Raw genomic sequence first — 21,699 nt, forward strand, 5'->3', positions numbered from 1 at the left:
AAAGAAGACGGGGTCAGAGGCACTATAAAATGCCCTGGGGCAATAGGTTAAAGCCCAAGCCAGACGGCATCCATTAACTCTGCTAAGCATCTAAACCAGGCTTGAGGCCACTTCAAGGATTCCCTTAAGGAATCCGGTGTCAGGAAGGGCCCCCAGGCTGGCCAGAATCCCAAAATGCTTACACTCCTGTCCATCAGGACTTGTCCGCAGCTGCCTGGCACTAACCACCACCTGGCCTCCCCTAATTGGTGGGGCAGGTGACACTGGAGATCAGTGCTCAGCCCACCGGCGGGCAGACAGCTGGCCATGACCTTGAGCCAGGCCCCTCCCTCGAGGGGCGGCTGGAGTCCTAAGTAGGAAGGGCTGGCGACAGGAGCGGAGGCGGCGGGGCGGAGCGCTGCCGGCACAAGGAGCTCGGAGATCAGCGGCCGGAGAGGGGCAGGAGCCAGGCCCGGGGCCCCGCAGGAAGGAAACAGCCCAGGAGGCGAGGCTCCCCCCAGACCGTGCGCCTCCCCTCTGCTCAAAACCCTACGCCCAGTTCTGGGGGACGGAGACCCCACCTACCAGATAGAGCCAGGAAGGAACAGGTCCAGGAGTCCCCAAGCACCAGGAAGGAGGGGCTCAGCCAGGGCATGACCCCGGAGGGCAAGGGGCAAAGAGGTTTGAGGCCTGATGTCCGCAGCCCAGACCGTGATCCCAAAGGCTGGAGAAGGGGGTGGTTAAGACCCTCTAGAACCCTGACTGGAGATCCTTCTTGGGAACAGGTAGCGAGGCTCATACGCTGGGCTCTCGTGTGGAGACCAAGGCTCCGGCGGGGAGACGCGGGATGACACCCCCTTCATTCCCGGGAACCAAGCTGCCCCGATCCTGGAGAGGATGCGGGGTCTGGCGGGGGCTCACACTCCACAGGACACGGACGCCGGAGTCCCGAGAGGCTCAGGACTGCCTAGCGTCTGGCTAGGGTGCCCGCACAGGCTCGGACGCGGGGGTCTCGGTGAGGGCCGGGCGCTAGGGGATGTCGGGGGCTCGGACGCCCCAGGACTTCACCGAGCAGCTCGGAGGGCCTGACGGTGGGGTCCCCAGACTCCTCGCGCCGCGCTCCCCGCGGGCGGGCCCGGGCCTCTAGGTCTGAAGCAGATCCCGAGCAGCCGACCGCGGGTCCACGCCCGCCCTGAGTCCCCCGGCCCAGCTCGCCGCCCGGCGCCGCCCCGCCTCGGCCCGTACCTGTCGGTGTCCGGACCGCTCGCCCCAGCCCGGCACTGCGCGGCGCTTCCTCTCCGCGGCTCCTCAATGGCGCTGGCCGGCCACACTCAGGCCTGCCCCGACCCGACCAATCGAGCGAGCGACTCGCCGGCGCCTGACCAGCCGAGCGCCGAGTCATCGAGGAGGCGCCGCCGGCCGCCCACTTCAGAGTTTGCAGGGGCTGGAGCAGAATGGGGAGAAAGGCCCTAACAGCCTCATGTTATAGCATGTGGGTAAACCGAGTCCGGGGGAAGGCTACAGGTTGAGATGATAATATTTAGGACAGACTGGCCTGCAGTCGGTTCGGCACTTAGCAGTCCAGGGGTCTGTTAAAACATAACGCAAACTTTGCCACTTGCCTGCTTAAAACTGCTTCCCCGCTACACTTAAATTAAAACCCATTCCTCAGAGAGCTGAAACCAAGATCCTACTGAATTTGTTCCACTCCGATTTTTGCTACTCTTTCCTGGGCCCGCTCTGCTCCAGAATCCTCCAGTTACTACCTTAGGACCTTTGATTTCGCATCTCTGCTTAGGATGCTTTTACAGAAACCATTGCTGTCCAGTGGGAGTATAATGCAGTTGTTGTTGTTGTTCAGTCGTGAAGTAGTGTCCAATTCTTTGCGGCCCCATGGACTGCAGAATGCCAGGCACCTCTGTCCTCCACTATCTCCCAGAGCTTGCTCAAACTCATGTCCATTGAGTCAGTGATGCCATCCAACCATCTCATCCTCTGCCACCCCTCTTCTCCTTTGGCCTTCAATCTTTCCGGGTATCCAGGTCTTTGCTAATGAGTCGGCTCTTTGCATCAGCTCCAAAGTATTGGAGCTTCAGCTTCAACATCAGTCCTTCCAGTGAGTATTCAGGGTTGATTTCTTTTAGGATTGACTCATTTGATCTCCTTGCAGTCCAAGGGACTCTCAAGAGTCTTCTCTAGCACCACAATTCAAAAGCATCAATTCTTCAGCGCTAAGCTGCATACCAAATTTACTTAGTTGGTACATTTTTTTAAAGGGAAAACTAAAAGGTGAAATAATATATTTTATTTAATCCAACATGTTCTAAATATTATCATCTCAACCTGTTCGGTTCAGTTCATTCGCTTAGTCGTGTCTGACTCTTTGCAACCCCATGGACTAGAACACTCCAGGCCTCCCTGTTCATCACCAGTTCCCAGAGTTTACTCAAACTCATGTCCTTTGAGCCAGTGATACCATCCAACCACCTCATCCTCTATCGTTTCCTTCTCCTGCCTTCAGTCTTTGCCAGTATCAGGGTCTTTTCAAAATGAGTCAGTTCTTCGCATCAGGTGGCCAAAGTATTGGAGTTTCAGCCTCAACATCAGTCCTTCCAATGAATATTCAGGACGGATCAACCTATAACTAACAGGAAAAGTATTATTAAGATATTTGGGGAACTTCCCTGGTGGTCCAGTGGCTAAGGCTGCACTCCCAGTGCAAGGCCCCTGGGTTTGATTTCTTGTCAGGGAACTAGATCTCACATGCCACACTAAGTTCACATGCCACAACTAAAAATCCCACATGCTGCAACTAAGACCTGGTAAAACAAAATAAATAAATAAAGAAAGAAAGAACCACTGTCAAAAAAAAAGACATTAGTTTTTTAAATCTTGTGTGTATTTTACACTATGGCACATCACAATATAAATGCTGCTTTTCAAGTGCTCAAGAGATGTATATGGTACAGGGCAACTCTGAATAATCATATAGCCCACTCTCTACTTCAAACATTTCATCTCAGAGGATTTCCCTTCTGCCCTATCTTAAGTTCCCCTCATTCATTATCCTGTCATTATCTTCACAAAATGTAATGCTGCCTGAAATGAGATTAGTTTATTTACTTGTTTATACTTAAAAGAAATCAGTCCTGAATATCATTGGAAGGACTGATGCTGAAACTGAATCTTCAATACTCTAGCCAAAGATCCTGATACTAGGAAAGATTGAAGGTGGGAGGACAAGGGGGTGTCAGAGGATGAAATGGTTGGGTGGCATCACCGACTCCATGAACATGAGTTTGAGCAAGCTCTGGAAGTTGGTGATGGACAGGTATGCTGCAGTCCATGGGGTCGCGAAGAGTTGAGCCACTGAACTGACTGACCTACATCTTTTCTTTCCTCGCCCTAAATGTTCCCTGACAGCATAAATTGTGTCTTTTTCACTAATGTTTATTCAGTACCTAGATTTGGCCTAACACAGGAAGGATTCAATGAAGGTGCTGTGAATAAACGAACAAATGAACAACTCATCTTGGATTATCACCAGAAGGACAGGAAGAACACCTCAGGCTCATAAAAAGTCAGAAGATGCAGGACGCAGGCATCTGCAAGTTTGCAGGTATCTGTTCACCATAATAATTATCAACCTTCAGGACGCTAAGCTAATGAAGGTGCTTGTGGACTGACTCACTCCTAAGGAAAGCCTGGGTTCCTGTGAGGTGGGGTCAACCCATCAGAATCTCAACCCTGGGTGTCCTCAGAGGCTGAGGTTTGGGTGTAAAACCCCAGACTCCACAGAAGGCATGAAGGAAGGGACCCCTCAGGCCTTATCTCAGGATCCAGATATTCCAGCCCAGAGACACCTGGCTTACCTGAGGAGTTTGTGCCAGGACACCGTTCTTCAACCAGTGTCACTGAGAGTCATCCATCGCACAGCCATCCCATTCCTGGGTGTTTACACAAGAGAAAATCAAAGTGCGTGTGTCTGCCTACCAATGCAGAGGACATGAGGTTCGATCCCTGGTCAGGGAAGATTCCACGTACCTTGGGCAACTCAGCCCACGTGCCACAACTACTGAAGCCCAGGAGCCCTAGAACCCATACTCTACAACAAGAAAAGCCACCACATTGAGAAGCCCTCACACCGCAATGAAGAGTAGTCCCCCACTCACCACAACTAGAGAAAGCCCGAGTGCAGTAACAGACCCAGCACAACCAAATAAGTAGATAAATATCCCTGCCCTCCTGGAGATTACATACCAGCAGGGTGAAGAGATACAGATGAAAAGCAAAGTCAGCATAAAGCATGCAGGGAGTGGGATCGTGATAGGTAGTAAAGAATGCAGGGAAGCAAGGTGGAATCGAGGGGTGTACAGTTTTAGCTTGAGGTCTTAGTGGAAAGAACTGGCCCCCAGGGATACAAATTCAGGGAGTATGGAGGAGGACCCAGCTCCCCAAGTGATGAGTTTGGAAATGTAGAGCTAGTCCAAAGCCCACATTGTACAGAAGAGGAAACTGAGGATTAGGAAGGGGAAGGAACTTACGATCACACAGAGAGACCGCAGGACAATGCAGGACTCTGCTGCCAGCCTGAAACCTTCTGCATGATGACTGCAGCTCACCCTCACCCACCCACTGCTTGTTATGGGGGAACCAGGGAACAGAGAGGTCGGTCAAAGGTTGGCCTGGCAGAGGGGAAAGGGTTGTGTTGGCCACAGGGAAGGACCTCCCGTGGTCCCCCACCCATGCTGTGGCCCCCAAAGTTGCAAGTTTCAGACACGTGACAGGTGAAGGACTGCAGGAGATGGGGGATCCCGTCTAATCACCATGCAGGCTAGACCCTGGAGTGCATAATGGTCCAAGGGGGCAAGTTTTCTGGGGCAGGCAGATTTGAGAGGCCCTGTGCAGTACGTCCCAATAAAGGTCCCTCCCCACCTGGCCTCCAGATCATCTAGACCAGATCAGGTGCAAACAAGGAGGGTGGGACAGTTTTGGGGCCCCAGGGACAAGACATGAGGTGCTTGTGGGCTGACTCACTCCTAAGTGAGGGTGGCTTCAGGAGCCAGGGGAAGATGTTGGGGTTTGTTTCCTGAATGATGGCAAGGGTCTGAGTGTGGCCTGGCCTGAGAGTTGGAAAACTGAGCTTCTGTTATTTTATCTCCATAATTGCCCTGGGAGATAGGCAAGGTACCCATTATCTGTGCCATGCAGAGGAGGCACTGAGCCGGCTGGGCTTGATACTTATCTGAGGAGTTGAGTTGGGTGAACAGTTTGTTTCCTGTAGGGGGCTCCTGATAACCAGCTCTTTAGAATTTCCTCTCTCTCCAGGGACTTCTCTGCCCCGCCTGGAGCTCCATATTCAGAAACCAGAAAGCCGTGTAGCATCTGGAAAGCCAGGAGGCTGCTTGGGGCAAACCTAAAGGTTAAGAGTCTATATGTAAAATAGATAGCCAGTGGGAGTTCGCTGTTTGATGCAGGGAACACAAAGCCTCCGTGACAACCTAGAGGGGTAGGGCAGGGAGGGAGGTGGGAGGGGGTTCAAGAGGGAGGGGACATATGTATACTTATGGCTGATTTATGTTGATGTATAACAAAAACCATCACAATATTGTAATTAAAAAACAAAAAGAGTCCTGGGATTGCACCCTGCTGCTGCTGCTGCTGCTGCTAAGTTGCTTCAGTTGTGTCCGACACTGCAACCCCATAGACCGCAGCCCACCAGGCTCCGCCATCCCTGGGATTCTCCAGGCAAGAACACTGGAATGGGTTGCCATTTCCTTCTCCAATGCATGAGAGTGAAAAGTGAAAGTGAAGTCGCTCGGGTGTGTCCGACTCTTCATGACAGCATGGACTGCAGCCTACCAGGCTCCTCCGTCCATGGGATTTTCCAGGCAAGAGTACTGGAGTGGGTTGCCATTGCCTTCTCTGGGGATTGCACCCTAGCTTCACCTATAACCTGCTGTGTGAACTTGGAGCAGCCGCTGTCCCTCTCTTCACCAAAGCCTCAGCTCAAATACCAGCTCCTCAGAGAAGCCCTCCTGAACTCACCTTGCAAACTAGCAGCACCCCCACTTCTGTCGGTTTCCCATGTTGTTTTATTTTTCTTCTTAAACTCACCAGTGGCGTAGCACTCACACATATTTCTACACATAGCCCCACCTAGCATGGCAGCTCCAGCAGAAACCTTCCTTGCCTTGCATTCTGTTGCATCCCCAGCACACACACACATAACAACTAATATTTATTGAGCACTTATTATGTGCCAGACATAGTCCCATGTATTTTATAGATAGTAGTTCATGTAATCCCTTATTCTGACGGAGATATTTTAACCCCATTTTAGAGGCAAGGAGAGTGAGGCACAGAGAAGGTTATTAATTTGCTTGAGGTTACACAAACAGGAAGTGGCAGAACCAAGATTCACACCTGGAAAGGTGGACTTCTAGCACCCACAACTCTGGACTTCTTGACTTCTGTGCTAGTCCATCAAGGTGCTCCCTAACAACGATGACTGAATGCAAACTAGATGGAGAGGAATCCAAAAGTTTCTTCCTCCCACCCACGCTGGCCCTACTTTAGTGAAACCACTTATTCCATCTGGGTGAAAGAAAATAAAGAGGCAGGAGGGGCTTCACATGGCCCATTTTGATCAGTTAACTCATCAGGCTGGTGGCTGCCTTCAGTTGCTTCAAATTTCCCCACTGTGATATTGTGATTTATAATTAGAAATATACATTTGATTGCCATTCCTCCATCCTGGGCTTATAACTCCGAAAATCTTTGAAATTTCCCAAATGATAAGAGCGATGGAGCATCTTTTGTTCAAATAACTCTTCTTGTGTTCTCATTTCTGAAAAAGCTCCAGAGCCATAAAGGCAAAATCTGTGTCTTATTATTCATATCAAATCCCTTTCAGTCACACCTAAGTTTCTATCAGTAGGTGGCTTTTGGAAAGACCCGCAAGAATGGGGGCTGGTTACCAGGGGAATGAACCATGTGATTAGAGGGTTGGAACTTTCAATTCCAACCATTTACCTCTGGGTTGGGAAGAAGGGCTAGAGGTTGAATCAATCACCAGTGACCAATGATTCAATCAAGCATGCCTGTTAAGGAAGTCTCCATAAAACCTCAAAAGGATGAGGTTCAGAAAGCTTCCAGGGGAACTTCCTAGTGGTCCAGCAGTTAAGAATTTGCCTGTCAGTGCAGGGGACACCAGTTTAGTCCTTGGTCCAGGAAGATTTCCACATGCCTTGGGGCAACTAAGCCCGTGTGCCACAACTACTGAAGCCTGTGTACCTAGAATTCATGCTCTGCAACAAGAGAAGCCAGTGAAACAAGAAGCCCACGCACCACAATTAGAGAAAAGCCCCCATGCAGCAACAAAGACAGCGGAGCCAAAAATAAAAATAAGTAAATAATTAAAAAAAAATTTTTTTAAGCACAGGTAACACCTGAACCTGTGACTGGTGTGTGAAATTAAGGCAGTCTTGTAGGAGGGAGCCCTTACCCTGTGAGCTCTAGTACAACTTCCATGTAGACAATGTCGGAATTGAGTTAAACTGTAGCACACCCAGCTGGTATCGCTGAATCTTTTGGTGTGGAGGAGGGGGAAAAAACCCCACATTTGGTGACTGTATCAGGAGTATTGAGAGTAGAGGCAACATGTGGGAAGAGTTTTCCTTTATGCCTCTCACGTCACATGACCTGTTATTACCCCCATTGTGTAGAGTGAAACTGAACCCGGGATGGGAACTTAGGAGGCTCCTCTGCAGCAGAGGCCTGGGAAAAGTACAGTGAGAGCGGTCAGGGCTGTGGTGCCCCTTGGAAGCAAACAGGGCATGGGCAAACTAAGGGAAGGGAAGTTGGCAGAGCAGAGGGCAGCAGTAAGAAAATCCAGGGAGCGGGCTAAGTACACGGGGAGGAGCTGTGGGGACAGAGAGGGAGTGGCAAAGTAAAGCAAGCTGAGAGAGCGGATACGGTTAGAAGCCACTGGAAAGTTGTGTGGAGGAGGAAATACAGCCGGCCAGGGCTCTCCTCCCACTCTGCTCCTGCTGCTGCCTTCCCAAGGGCAAACCCTGCTGGAAGCTGGGAGGCAGGGGTCTGGCGATTCAGTCTGAAGAGGATACAGAGCTAGGTGGAAAGAGGACTGGAGGAGAGGGTGGAGAACAACAGTTACCCAGACTAAGCTCATAGTGGTCATTGCACAACAAGCCAATAAAGAGACGAGTTGTTGGGGCAAGAAATAGCGACTTTATTCAGAAAGCCAGCAGACCGAGAAGATGGTGGACTAGTGTCCCAGAACCATCTTCCCCAAGTTAAGGCTCAGGCCTCCTTTATACTAAAAGGGGAGGGAGTATGGTTGGTTGTTGCAAACCTCTTGGTGCGGGAATCCTTTGTTCTTGCAGCTGTCCATGTAGGTCCTGTCACAATGTTCCTATAAACCTCCAACAAGACAAACGTTATTTTATGTTCTGCAACTTTTTAATCTCTATATGAATGGAAAAGAGTTATGCCATTAAAGATGAGAGCCCTGAGATGGGCTATCAGGTATATTTCAGTAGGCAACATTCTCAACTTATAGCAAAAGCAATAAAATACAAAGTTAAAGAAACAGACACAATTAAGGAATCAGATTTGTTCTTCCCTGTTACACAACAAACATATCCCTGGTGTCTTTGCTTCCAATCTTCCCTTCCCTAGTCATCTTCCCAACGTAGCCGGAACCAGGGGGCTTTAGGAGGGATCAGCCCACCTCCCAGTATCCAAAGGGCATGAGAGCCACAGACAGGATTAGCATCCCAGTCCTGACAGCCCCACTTTCCACTCACCCCCACCCCCAACACCTGCAGACATCTTTCCAAAAGACAGGTCTGGCCCTGTCTCTGTACTGACTATGAGTTTTCATGAGTCCCTTTGCCCATTGCCCACCTTAGCAGGACAGTGGAAACCCCCCATCGGTCTATTCTCTGTGACCAGCTTCATTTTTTTTTCAGATAGAAAGGAAAGAGACTTTGTAGAGATTTTAAGTTGAAATTTTTAAAGAAAGTTTGGGAATAGGCTATTTAATTTTATATTATTGTGGCTGTACCACATAGCACGTGGGATCTTAGTTCCCCAACCAGGGGTTGAACCCAAACCGCCCACACTGAAAACACTGAGTCTCAACCACTAGACCACAAGGAAGTCCTCTCTCAGTTGAAATTTTAATGTGGCTTGGATGTGTGCATGAATCCAGTTTTAGAAAACACTACTACCCATTAATTATGGCCCAGCCACAGTTAATGAGCTAGGTGTACTGTACTTAAGAGCAGTACTCAAAAAAACATGAATGGAAATAAGAGCTCTATCCTGGAATGCTGACTGGTGCAAAGAAAAAGATTAGATGCTCTTAAGAAACATCTAATACTCTAACACTCCTAATCTTGGTAGGAGTGTTGTGTGTGTGTGTTTTCTTATTGTTTCTCTTCCCAACCTTTTGCTTCAGTAGTTGCTGTATCCCAGCACCTAGAGCATCTTCAGCCTGCCATGAAGTAGGAGCCCAGGAAACACCTATCCATTCAAACTCTGGGAGCTGCAGGATGCATTTGTGGTACTTAAAGCCATGAAGATGTGTGGGCCTTGCAGGGGAAGGAGTGGGAGATGGAGGAGATACAAAGAGTTGAGATGAGGAGGGAGCAGCGCAGGAAGCAGAAGCAGCCCCTGATGACAGGAAATCCAAGGGAGTGTGTGCTCCTGGAAGCAGGCAAGGAGCTGTTTCATGGAAGGAACTGGTCACTTGGATCAAACGCTGCCCACAGAGGAAGTGAGAGGAGCCCTGAGAGTCTCTGTGAATTGAGCATCAGGGTTAGTATCAGCAACGATCTGGCCATTAAGAGTTCTAGTGATGAGATGGACACAGCTTCAATGGAATAAGCTCAAGAGAAAATGGGAGAAGATAAATTGGAGACAGTGAATGTCAATAGACTTTTTCGATATTGTCAATAAACAATGTCTTGCTGTTAAGAGTAACTGGGAACTGTTTATGATAGCGAAGACATGGAAGCGACGTAAATATCCATCGACAGAGGAACGGATAAAGAAGATGTACATGTATATAATGGAATATTACTCAGCCATTAAAAAGAATGAAATAATGCCACTTGTAGCAATGTGGATGGACCTAGAGATTGTCATACTGAGTAAAGTAAGTCAGACAGAGAAGGAGAAATATCATATGATATCTCTTATATGTGGAATCTAAAAAGAAATAATACAAATGAATTTACAAAACAGAAGGAGACTCACAGACTTAGAGAGCTTACGGTTGCCAACGGAAAGGATGGGGAGAAAGGATAGTTAGGGAGTTTGGGATGGACATGTACACTCTGAAATATTTAAAGTGGATAACCAACAAGGACCTATTGTATAGCACAGGGAACTCTGCTCGATGTTATGTGGCAGCCTGGATGGGAGGACAATTTGGGGGAGAATGGATATATGTCCGTGTATGGCTGAGTCCTTTGCTGTCCAACTGAAACTCACAACATTGTTAATCAGCTATACTCCAGTACAAAACAAAAGGTTTTTTTTAAAAAAAGAAGAAGTAACTGGGAAATCTAACAGTAACTGGAGAGAGAATTGTTTTCAAGAAGGTTTTTGCTGTTTGTAATTGTAATGAAATGCACATTACATAAAATCTGCCATTTTAATCATTTCTAAGTGAACAGTTCAGTGGCATTAAGTACAGGCACACCTCGTTTTATTGCACTTCATTTTATTGTGCTTCACAGGTACTGAATTTTCTACAAATTGAAGATTTGTGGCAACCTTGTGTGTCCAACAAGTCTATCCATACCATTTTCCCAACAGCATTTGCTTACTTTATGTCTCCGTGTCACATTTGGATAATTCTTGAAATACTTCAGGAATTCCCTGGCAGCCCAGTGGTTAGGACTCCATGTTTTCACTGCCAAAGGCCTGGGTTCAAACTCTGGTTGGGGAACTAAGATCTCACAAGCCACACAGCGCAGCTAAAAATATAAAATAAAATTCTTTAAATATTTCAAACATTTTCATTATTATTATGTTTGAAATGGTGAAATGTGATTAGTGATTTTTGATGTTACTATTGTAGTTCTTAGGGGGCATCACAAGCTGTGCCTGTAGAGATGGCAAACTTAATGTGTGTGTTCTGACTGCTCCACTGATCAGATACATATGCCCCCCGTCTCTCTCCCTCTCCCTGGGCCTCCCTATTCCTTAAGACATAATATTGAAATCATGCCAGTTGATAACCTTACAGTGACCTCTAAGTGTTCAAGTGAAAGGAAGAGTCACACGTCTCTTGGTGCTCCATGTTTAGTCCCTCAGTCGTGTCTGACTCTTTTGCAACCCCATGGACTACAGCCCGCCAGGCTCCTCTGTCCATGGGATCTTCCAGGCAAGAATATTGGAGTAGGTTGCCATTTCCTCCTCCAGGGGATCTTTCTGACACAGGGATCGAACTGGCATCTCCAGCATCTCCTGCATTGGCAGGTCGATGAGCCATCAGGGAAGCCCCACACTTCTGTTATAAAACAGAGCCTAGAAATGATGAAGCTTAGTGAAGAAGTCATGCCAAACGCTGAGACAGGCAGGTAGGCCTCCTGTGCCAAACACTTAGCCAAGTTGTGAATGCAAAGGAACATACTTAAAGGAAATGAGAAGTGCTGCTCTAGTGAATACACGAATGAGGAGAAAGTGAAACAGCTTTATTGCTGAAATGGAGAAAGTTTTGGTGGTCTAGATAGAAGATCAAACCAGCCACAACATTCCCTTAAGCCAAAGCCTAACCCAGAGCATGGCCCCAACTCTCATCAATTCTAGGAAGGCTGAGAGAGGCGAGGAAACTGCAGAAAAAACGTTTAAGGCAGCAGAGCCTGGTCCATGAAGTTGAAGGAAAGAAGCCATTGCTATACCATAAAAGTTCAAGGTGAAGCAGCAAATTACCCAGAGGATATAACTAAGATAATAAATGAAGATGGCTACACTAGACAACAGATTATCAGCACAGATGCAAAAACCTTCTATTGAAAGAGGGGGCTTCCCTGATGGCTCAATCGGTAAAGAATGTGCCTGCAATGCAGGAGACACAGGAAACGCAGGTTCAATCCCTGGGTCGGGAAGATTCCCTGGAGGAGGAAGCAGCTGGAGGAGGAAATGCAGCCCATTCTAGTATTCTTGCCTGGAAAATCCCATGGAAAGAGGAGCCTAGTCGGCTACAGTCCATGGGATCACAAAAGAGTCAGACACGACTGAACATGTGAAGGATGGATGGATGGATGGATGGACTAAAAGAAGATGCCGTCTAGGACTTTCATAGCTAGAGAGGAAAAGTCAGTGCCTGGCTTCAAACTTCAAAGGAGAGGCTGATTGTCTTGCTAGGAGCTAACATAACTGATGACTTTAGGCTAAAGTCAGTGAGAATTATGCCAAATCTACTCTGCCTGTGTTCTATAAATAGATCAACAAAGCTTGGAGACAGCACATCTGTTTAAACATTGTTTGTGAATATTTTCAGCCCAATGTTGAGGTCTCTGCTCAGAAACAAAGATGCCTTTCAGATATTACTGCTCATTGACAATGCACCTGGTCACCCACAAGCCCTGGTGAAGATTAATGTCTTCGTGACTGCTAACAGAACACCCATTCTGTGGCCTGCTGATCAAGGAGTTAATTTCAACTTATTATTTAAATTAATTAAATAAAATTATTAATTAATTTAAATTGATTAATTAAATTTAAAAGTGAAAGTGAAGTCGCTCAGTCGTGTCCGACTCTTTGCGACCGCGTGGACTGTACTCTACCAGGCTCCTCCGTCCATGAGATTCTCCAGGCAAGAATACTGGAGTGGGTTGCCATTTCCTTCTCCAGGGGATCTTCCCGACCCAGGGATCGAACCTGGGTCTCCTGCATTGGAGGCAGACGCTTAAAATCAAGTCTTATTATTTAGGAAATAAGTGCAGCTCTAGCTGCCATAGATAAAAAGTCCACTGATGGATCTGGTAAAATAAGCTAAGAAACCATCTTGAAAGGATTCACCATTCTAGAGGCCGTTAAGACCCTTCCTGATTCATAAGAAGAGAGATCAACATTAACAGGAATTTGGAAGAAGCTGATTCCAGTGCTCATGGATGACTTCAAGGGATCTGAGGCTTCTATGGAGGAATAACTGCAGATGTGGTGGAAGTAACAGAAGAACTAGAATTAGAAGCGGAGCCTGAAGATGTGAGTGAATTTCTGCAATCTCATGATGAAACCTGAATGGATGAAGACTTGCTTCTTACGGATGAGCCAAATAAGTGGTCTTTTGAGATGGAATCTACTCCTGGTGAAGATGATATGAAGCTTACTGAAATGACAGCAAAGGGCTTAGAATCTTACATAACCACAGTTGATTGAGCAGCTGTAGGGTCTGATAAGATTGACTCCAATTTTTAAAGAATTTCCACTGTGGCTGAAATGCTATTAAACAGTTTTGTATACTAGAGAGAAACTGACCGTGAAAGGAAGAGTCAATCAATGCAGCAAACTCCATGGTCACCTCCTTTTTTTAAATTGCCTACTCAACCTTAGGCAACCGCCATCCAGATCAGTCAGCAGCCATCAACCTCAAGGCAAGACCTTCCACCAGCAAAAAGATTAGAACTCACTAAAGGCTCAAACTTTTAGCAATAGAGTATTTTTTAGCAATAGAGTATTTTTTAAAAAATATTTGTTTATTTGGCTGTGCTGCGTCTTAGTTGTGGTACATGGGATCTTCCATCTTCATTGGGCACACAGGATCTTTAGTCGCAACATGTGGAATCTAGTTTCCCGACCAGAGATCGAACCCGGTATTTGAGGGAGCAAATTGGGAGTGCAGAGTCTTAGCCACTAGGCCACAAGGGAAGTCCCAGCAATAAAGTATTTTTTGATTAAGGTGTATACATTGTTTTTTTAGGCATAATGCTATTGTACACTTAATAAACTACAGTATAGAGCAAATACAACTTTTATATACTCTAGGAAACCAAAAAATTCATGTGACTCATTTATCATAGTGATCTGGAATCAAATCTACACTGTCTCCAAGGTATGCCTGCCCATTCACCTTGCTGGGCAACCATCACCATCATCCACCTCCCTAACTCTTTTCATCTTACAAAACTGAAAATTCTGTACCCAGGAAGGAAGAGCCCCTGGAGTAGGAAATGGCTACCCACTCCAGTATTTCCTGCCTGAAAAATTCAATGGACAGAGGAGCCTGGTGGGCTACAGTCCATGGGGTTGCAAAAAGTCGGACACAACTGAGCACACACGCACACACGTACCCAGTAAACATCAATTTCCCATACCCCTCTCCCTCTAGCTCCTGGCAACCATCATCACACTTCAGTCCCTGTGAATTGGACTATGCTAGGTACCTCAGGGGCTTCCCTGGTGGCTCTGCTGCTGCTGCTAAGTCACTTCAGTCGTGTCCAACTCTGTGCGACCCTGTAGATGGCAGCCCACCAGGCTCCCCCGTCCCTGGGATTCTCTAGGCAAGAACACTGGAGTGGGTTGCCATTTCCTTCTCCAATGCGTGAAAGTGAAAAGTGAAAGTGAAGTCGCTCAGTCTTGTCTGACTCTTTGCGACCCCATGGACTGCAGCCTACCGGGCTCCTCCATCCATGGAATTTTCCGGGCAAGAGTACTGGAGTGGGGGGCCGTTGCCTTCTCCACCCTGGTGGCTCAGCGGTAAATAATCTGCCTGGAAAGCAGGAGCCGCAGGAAACATGGTTCGATTCCTGGGTGGGGAAGATCCCCTAGAGGAGGGAAGGGCAACCCACTTCAGTATTCTCATCTGGAGAATCCCCACAGACAGAGGAGCCTGGCGGGCTACAGTCCATAGGGTCACAAAGAGTCTGACATGACTGAAGCGACTTAGACACACCCAGGTATCTCATATAAGTGGAATCCTATGTACGTTATTTGTCTTTTTGTGACAGACTTCTTTCACTTAGCATAATTTCTGCAAGGTCCATCCATGTTGTAGCATGTGTCAGAATTCCTTCTTTTTAATGCTGAATAATACGCCATCATATCTCATCCACCTGTTGACACTTGCTCTGCTGCCACCTTTTGGCTATTGTGAATAATGCTGCAATGAACGCTGGCATTAGAGTATGTGTGTCTCTGTTTTCAGTTCTTTTGGATATATAACCAGAATTGGAATTATTGGATTATGTGGCAATTCTATGTTGTTGGGTTTTTTTGAGAAACTTCCATACTGCATTTCCTAGCACCGTACCATTTTAAGTTCCCACGAGCAGTGCAAAGGGGTTCCAATTTCTCCACATCCTCCCCTATACTTCCTTCCTTCCTTCCTTCCTTTCTTCTTTCTTTCTCCTTCCCTTCTTTCTTTCTTCTTCCCTTTCTTTTTTCTTTCTTCGTTCTTTCCCTTCTTTCTTTCCTTCTTTTAAAATTTGCCTTTCTAATGGGTATAGGGGAGTAAGTTGTTTTTTAAGTGGGAGGATCACTGGTATGTTTGTATGTAGTCAAAAAAGATCCAGGAGACCAGGAAGCTGATGCTAAAGGAGGGAGAGGGGAGAGGTGCTGGAGTAATGTCCCTGAGTTGGGAGAGATGTTGAGATCCAGAGCAGAGAGGAGGATGCCCTTAGCCAGCAGCCTGGGAGTTTATACAGTCACAGGGGAGAAGGCTGAGACCCTGGGCAGGTAGGCAGCTCGATGTGGTGGGAGAGCCTGAGGATGCTCTCTTGTCTTTATTTTATCCCCTTACTAAAATGGGCATCCAGGTAACCAACTGATGGTAATGATGGGGTGAGGTCACAGGTTTGAGAAGACAGGGTGTGAAATGGTCTATCTAAAAAAGTGTGTGGATGGTGGTTGGGAGACTGCATAATGGCTCCCACAAAGTCGTCGACATCTGCATCCCTGAAATCTATGAATTACCTGGCAGGATCTTGAGATGGGGAGATTATGCTGAATTATCCCTGTGGGCCCAAAGTAATCACGTGTGGGAGGCAGGAGATATGACTACAGAAGGTTTACACTGCTGGCTTTGAAAATTGAGGAAGGAGCCACAACCCAAGGAATGAAGGTGCCTCTAGAAGGTGAAGGCAAAGAAATGAATTCTCCCCTCATGCCTCCAGAAACAGATTCTGCCCTAGAGCCTAGCCTTCCTGGCAACCCCTTGATTTTAGACTTTATGAGAATGAATTTATGTTGTTTTAAGCCAATAATGTCATTGTTGTTCAGCTGCTCAGTCATGTCCAACTCTGCGACCCCATGGACTACAGCATGCCAAGCTTTCCTGTTCTTCACTATCTCCCAGAGTCTGCCCAAACTTATGTCCAATGAGTCAGTGATGCCATCCAACCATCTCATCTTCTGTCATCCCCCTCTCCTCCTTCCCTCAATCTTTTCCAGCATCAGGGTCTTTTCAAATGAGTTGGCTCTTTGCATTAGGTGGCCAAAGTACTGGAGTTTCAGTGTCAGTATCAGTCCAATGAACATTCAGGGTAGATTACCTTTAGGACTGACTGGTTTGATCTCCTCAAAGTCCAAGGGATTCTTGAGTCTTCTCCAGCACCACAGTTCAAAAGCATCACCTGGTTGGGCAACTACCACCACCACCCATCTCCCCAACTCTTTTCATCTTACAAAACTGAGAATTCTGTACCCAGGAAGGAAGATTCCCTGGAGTAGGAAATGCCACCCTACTCCAGTATTTCTTGCCTTGTCTCAGTAATTAATGATCTTAAAAGAACAAAGAAATGCAGAAACAAACAGTCAGCAAGAGAAATGGCAATAGCAAAGATAATGTATCAGTTTTAAAGACCCCCAGTTCTGTTTCAGTGGCAAAGATTAGCCAGAAGCGCGCAACCACCAGATCAACAAGGACCTGAGTGATGATGATGTTGACCTTTTCTGACACTTGTGACTTCAATCAGCTAAAGCTTGGACTTTGCCTACTGCCTGATACGCATGTACCTTTAGCTTAAACCTCCCCCAATTTTGCTATTCAGGGAGACATTGCTCTGGGACAGATCCTTGATGTTCTCCTTACTGCAAGTTGTCATAAATCCTTCCTTCGCCTGATCTTTGGCTTGATTGTGTCTTTTGGCTGGATGGGTGTCAAGAGCTAAGACGCAAACCCAGTTTTTGGGTAACAAGGTTGCATACAAAGGACTAAATAATTGACCATAGTGCTTATGCTGATTAAGACAGGAGGGGATGAGGGGTGGTGGGATTAATGGAGGGCAGGTTCCAGGAGGGAAAAAGACAGAACAGTGGTGGGGGTGGGGGTGGAGGCAAGGGAGAGTGGGATGCTTGAAACTGGGATTGTGGCTATGGCTATCCATAATGACAAGGTCTGGGGCAGGGTTAGCAAACCACAAACCACAGGTCAAATAGTATAAGGTTTTATTGGAATATAGTCACACTTGTGATATAATAAGAAATATATTTGGTCTTTGATTCCTGGCACAGAGCTCCTAAAACCCTTGGAATTTCTTGAATGATAGAAGCATCTTTATTTACTCATAAGGAGCCTCCCTCACCTTTTAAAGAGGTATTTATTCATTTATTTTTTTGGCTGCACAGCGTGTGGGATCGTCCTTTACCAGGTGTTGAACTTGTGCCATCTGCATTGGATGCAGGGAATCTTAACCACTGAATCCCCAGGGAAGTCCTGAGAAATACTGGAATACTTCCTGCTATACCTGTAAACAAGGATGTCACAGTCATCAGCAATTCCAGTGCTCCAAGTGTGAATTCCTTAGCCCTAAGGGCCCCCGGGAAATACTTGAGGGATCTGGCAGCCACCAGGCTGTAGCCACTCCCTGCAGTGAGCACTGAGGAACTCAGGACGTGAAAAATGCAGAATACTGACCTCAGATAGCTGAGATGCATATGAAAGGAATGATTTCAGTGAGCCCAGACTCTCTCACCTTTCCTTACCTAGAAAATCACTAAATTCCTTAACTTGGGATATCTGGTTTTCTTTAATTAACAATAATTGTTTGATGTTCAGACTACCTGCCCCTTATTGCAAAGCTGCTGTATAATCTGGCTCCTCCCCTCATCTTCTCAGAGCAATTTGCTCAGTGTTACTTGAGATGCTGCCTTCAGGGCTTAAGTCCTAACAATTTCTGCCGAATAAAACAAAACTCTCAACTTCTAGGTTGTGACTCTTTAAGCCAACAGTCCCAAGGATCTCCTTTTGAGCACACCTGAGTTTATGTAAATGAGGTGACTCACAGTGGGGTCCGTAGACAGCCTCAGGTTGGGGCTTTCACCAGAAAGACCAAGTGACCAGAGGCTTGGAACTTTCAGCCCCACCCACTGACCTCTGGAAATGAAGAGAGGTCTACAGATTAAGCTCTATAAAAGCTCTTGAAAAATGAGACTTGATAAGCTTCCAAGTTGGTACCCAGGCAGGAGGGCGATGGGTCCCCAGTTCCAAGGTGACAAAAGCTCCTGGGTCAGGACCCCTTGGACTTCACCCAGTGTACCTCTTCATCTGGTTGTGCATCTGTGTCCTTTATAATAAGCTGGGAAACATAAGAAAAATGGTCCCTGAGCTTTGTGAGCTATGCTAACAAATGATTGAACCCAAAGAGGAAGTTGCAGAAACCTGTGACTTAGAGCCGATAGACAGAAGCACAGGTGACTATCTGGACTTGAGATTGGCATTTGCAGTTGGGGGGGTGTCTAATGGGACTGAACTCTTAACCTTGTGGGGTCTGAACTACCTCCAGGCAGAGAGTATCAGAATTGAGCTCAGTTTGTAGAACACCTCATTGATCCACTGAGAACTAGGGAGCTGCTTGGTGGTGTGGAAATGTTATAGGGAAGAACTGATTCCATGTTGGATCTGTTTCTTTCACTTTAACCTTTGCTTCTGGTTGCTTTTGTTCACTATAAGGATAATGTTTATACATAATGGCCTGCTTCAGGGAAACCTGACCCTCTGCCTGAATATGAAAATAACTGCCTTTGTTCAGGACCCTGTCCACCTGTTGATGGCTATAGGAAGGAAGAGAATACACATTCTTTCCCTAGGGCTGGCCATTCCAGGAGATATTTGCAAGATTGCAAGATTAACGGCCTTTTTACTTAACCCTTTACTTCCTCACCTCCCCACCCTCATCTCTATTCTATAAAAGATCTGGCATCCAGACCCTGAGAAGATGGTTATTTTGGGACATTAGTCTGCCATCTTCCTAACAGCAAGCTTTCCAAATGGAGTCTTACTCCTTGCCTCAACACCTCTTTTCTCAGTTAGCTGGTCTGTTGCCTGGTTAGCAGGAGCTTTCCAGTGGCACTAATGGTAAAGAACCCGCCTGCCAATGAAGGAGACACAAGAGACATGGGTTCAGTCCCTGGATGAGGAAGATACCTTGGAGGAAGGCATGGCAACCCACTCCAGTATTTTTGTCTGGAGAATCCCATAGACAGAGGAGCCTGGTGGGCTACAGTCCATGGGGTTGCAAAGAGTCAGACACAACTGAGTGTGTGCATATGCAGTGAGTAGAGTGAGCTTGGACTCAGTAACAGAGAACACTCCACACATCCATTCTTTGATGTAACATCTGCGACTGTTTCCATGCTTTAACAGCAGAATTGAGAAATTGTGATAGAAACCGTAAGCCCACCCCCTCCCCAAGCCTGAAATACTTACCATGTGGTGCTCTATAAGAAAAGTTTGCCTAGCCCTGTTCTGGGGTATGAGTTTCTGAGACAGAGTGGGACCTGGCCACAGATGCCAACTGAGCAGAAACCTATGCGGCTCCTGGGCACAGAAACCTTTCTGTGTCCCCTGTTTCCTATTTATAGGGAACATGCTTCAGCCTCCATGACCTTCCCTCAGTTCCAAAGGGCAGGTTCGGTTTTTGATCAAGGAAGGGAGAGGATGCAGAGACAAGGGAGGAGTAGTCAAGAAACACTGGTGCAGCCTTGGAGCAGAGTCCTGGTTCCACCTCAAGGGACACACAGAACAGTATTTTGAGCCCTTCCACAGAACTAAAACTCCCCCAAATGGAAGATGTTAACTACTTGATGAGGGCTTCCCTGGTGGCTCAAATGATAATGAATCTGCCTTTAATGCCAGAGACTCAGGTTCTATTCCTGGATTGGGAATATTCCCTGGAGAAGGAAATGGCTACCCAATCCAATATTCTTGCCTGAAGAACTCTATGGACAGAGGAGCCTGGCAGGCTCCAGTCTATGGAGTTACAAGGAGTCAAACACAACTGAGCAACTAATACTTTCACTTTTCACTTGATGAAGCATTCTTCATTTCAGAGGTCACAGTCTGATAACCTTGAGAATCAGAGAAGTTTATCAGGAGACCACCAAAGGCCAGATTAAAGGAATGTAGGCCCTTCACATACCCTGGACCTTATCAGCAACCCCACACTTGAACCTTTGTTATAAACTCCTCACCAAATCCCTCCCACACCATAGGGACACACAGTTTTGAGGGCACAAGCTGGCTGTGTTCCCCTTTGCCTGGCTAAGCAATAAAACTATTGTTTTCTACTTCACCCAAAACTCTGAGATTTGATTTGGCACTGGTGCACAGAGGCTGAGTTTTTGGCATCAGTAGGAAGTCCAACGGAGAAGGCATGGCACCCCACTCCAGTACTCTTGCCTGGAAAATCCCATGGATGGAGGAGCCTGCTGGGCTGCAGTCCATGGGGTCGCTAAGAGTCGGACACGACTGACTTCACTTTCACTTTTCACTTTCATGCATTGGAGAAGGAAATGGCAACCCACTCTAGTGTTCTTGCCTGGAGAATCCCAGGAATGGGGTTGCCTGGTGGGCTACTGTCTATGGGGTCACATAGATTCGGACACGACTGAAGCGACTTAGCAGCAGCAGCAGCAGGAAGTCCAAGAAATCACCGATGAAAACGGGTCTGGTGAGGGAGTGTCAGAGAGCAGGGCAGGAGGCTGAATGAACTCATGGGCCAGAGTCTCTCTCCCCTTCAGGCCCTGACATAAGGAAACCCCTTTGCTGGCAACCACCTCCAAATCCTTTATTCTGGAAAACTCCTGCTTATGTCTTAGGAGCCCTTCCTTTGAGCCCCTGGCCGTGGCCAGGGCCCTCCTCTGTTCCAGCCCCTGTGCTCTGCTTGTTACCCAAAAACTGAGTTTGCCTCTTGGTGAGTATTAAACCAAAAGACAACCAAGTCAAAGATCAGGAGAAGGAAGTATTTATTATTACTTCAATTTCTCCCTTTTATTTTTATGTATTTACATTTTTATTTTTATTTATTTATTCATTTTTGGCTGTGCTGAGTGACATACAGTATCTGAGTTCCTCAGCTGGGGATCGAACCTGCGCCTCTTGCATTGGGAGTTAGAAGTCTTAATCACTGGGCCGCCAGAGAAGTCTCAGGAAGGATTTATGATTATTTGCAGTAAGTAAGGAGAACACCAGAGATCTTTCCACAAGTAATGTCCCCCTGAATAGAAAACTTGGGGAAGTTTTAAGCTAAAGTCACACATATAGTCATGAAGGGGCCTGAGCTGTAGGCAGAGTCCAAGTTTTTAAGTTGAGTCTAAGTTGATTGAAGTTACAATGGTCAGAGAAGGTCAACATCATCACCCCTCAGGTTCCGTTTGATCTGGTGGTTGAGCATTTCAGGCTAATCTTTACCAGTGAAACAGAACTGGGGGTCTTTAGAACTGGTACATCATCTTTGCTATTGT

Source organism: Capricornis sumatraensis, chromosome 14 (genome assembly GCF_032405125.1).
Source record: "Capricornis sumatraensis isolate serow.1 chromosome 14, serow.2, whole genome shotgun sequence".
NCBI classification, from domain to species: Eukaryota; Metazoa; Chordata; class Mammalia; order Artiodactyla; family Bovidae; genus Capricornis; species Capricornis sumatraensis.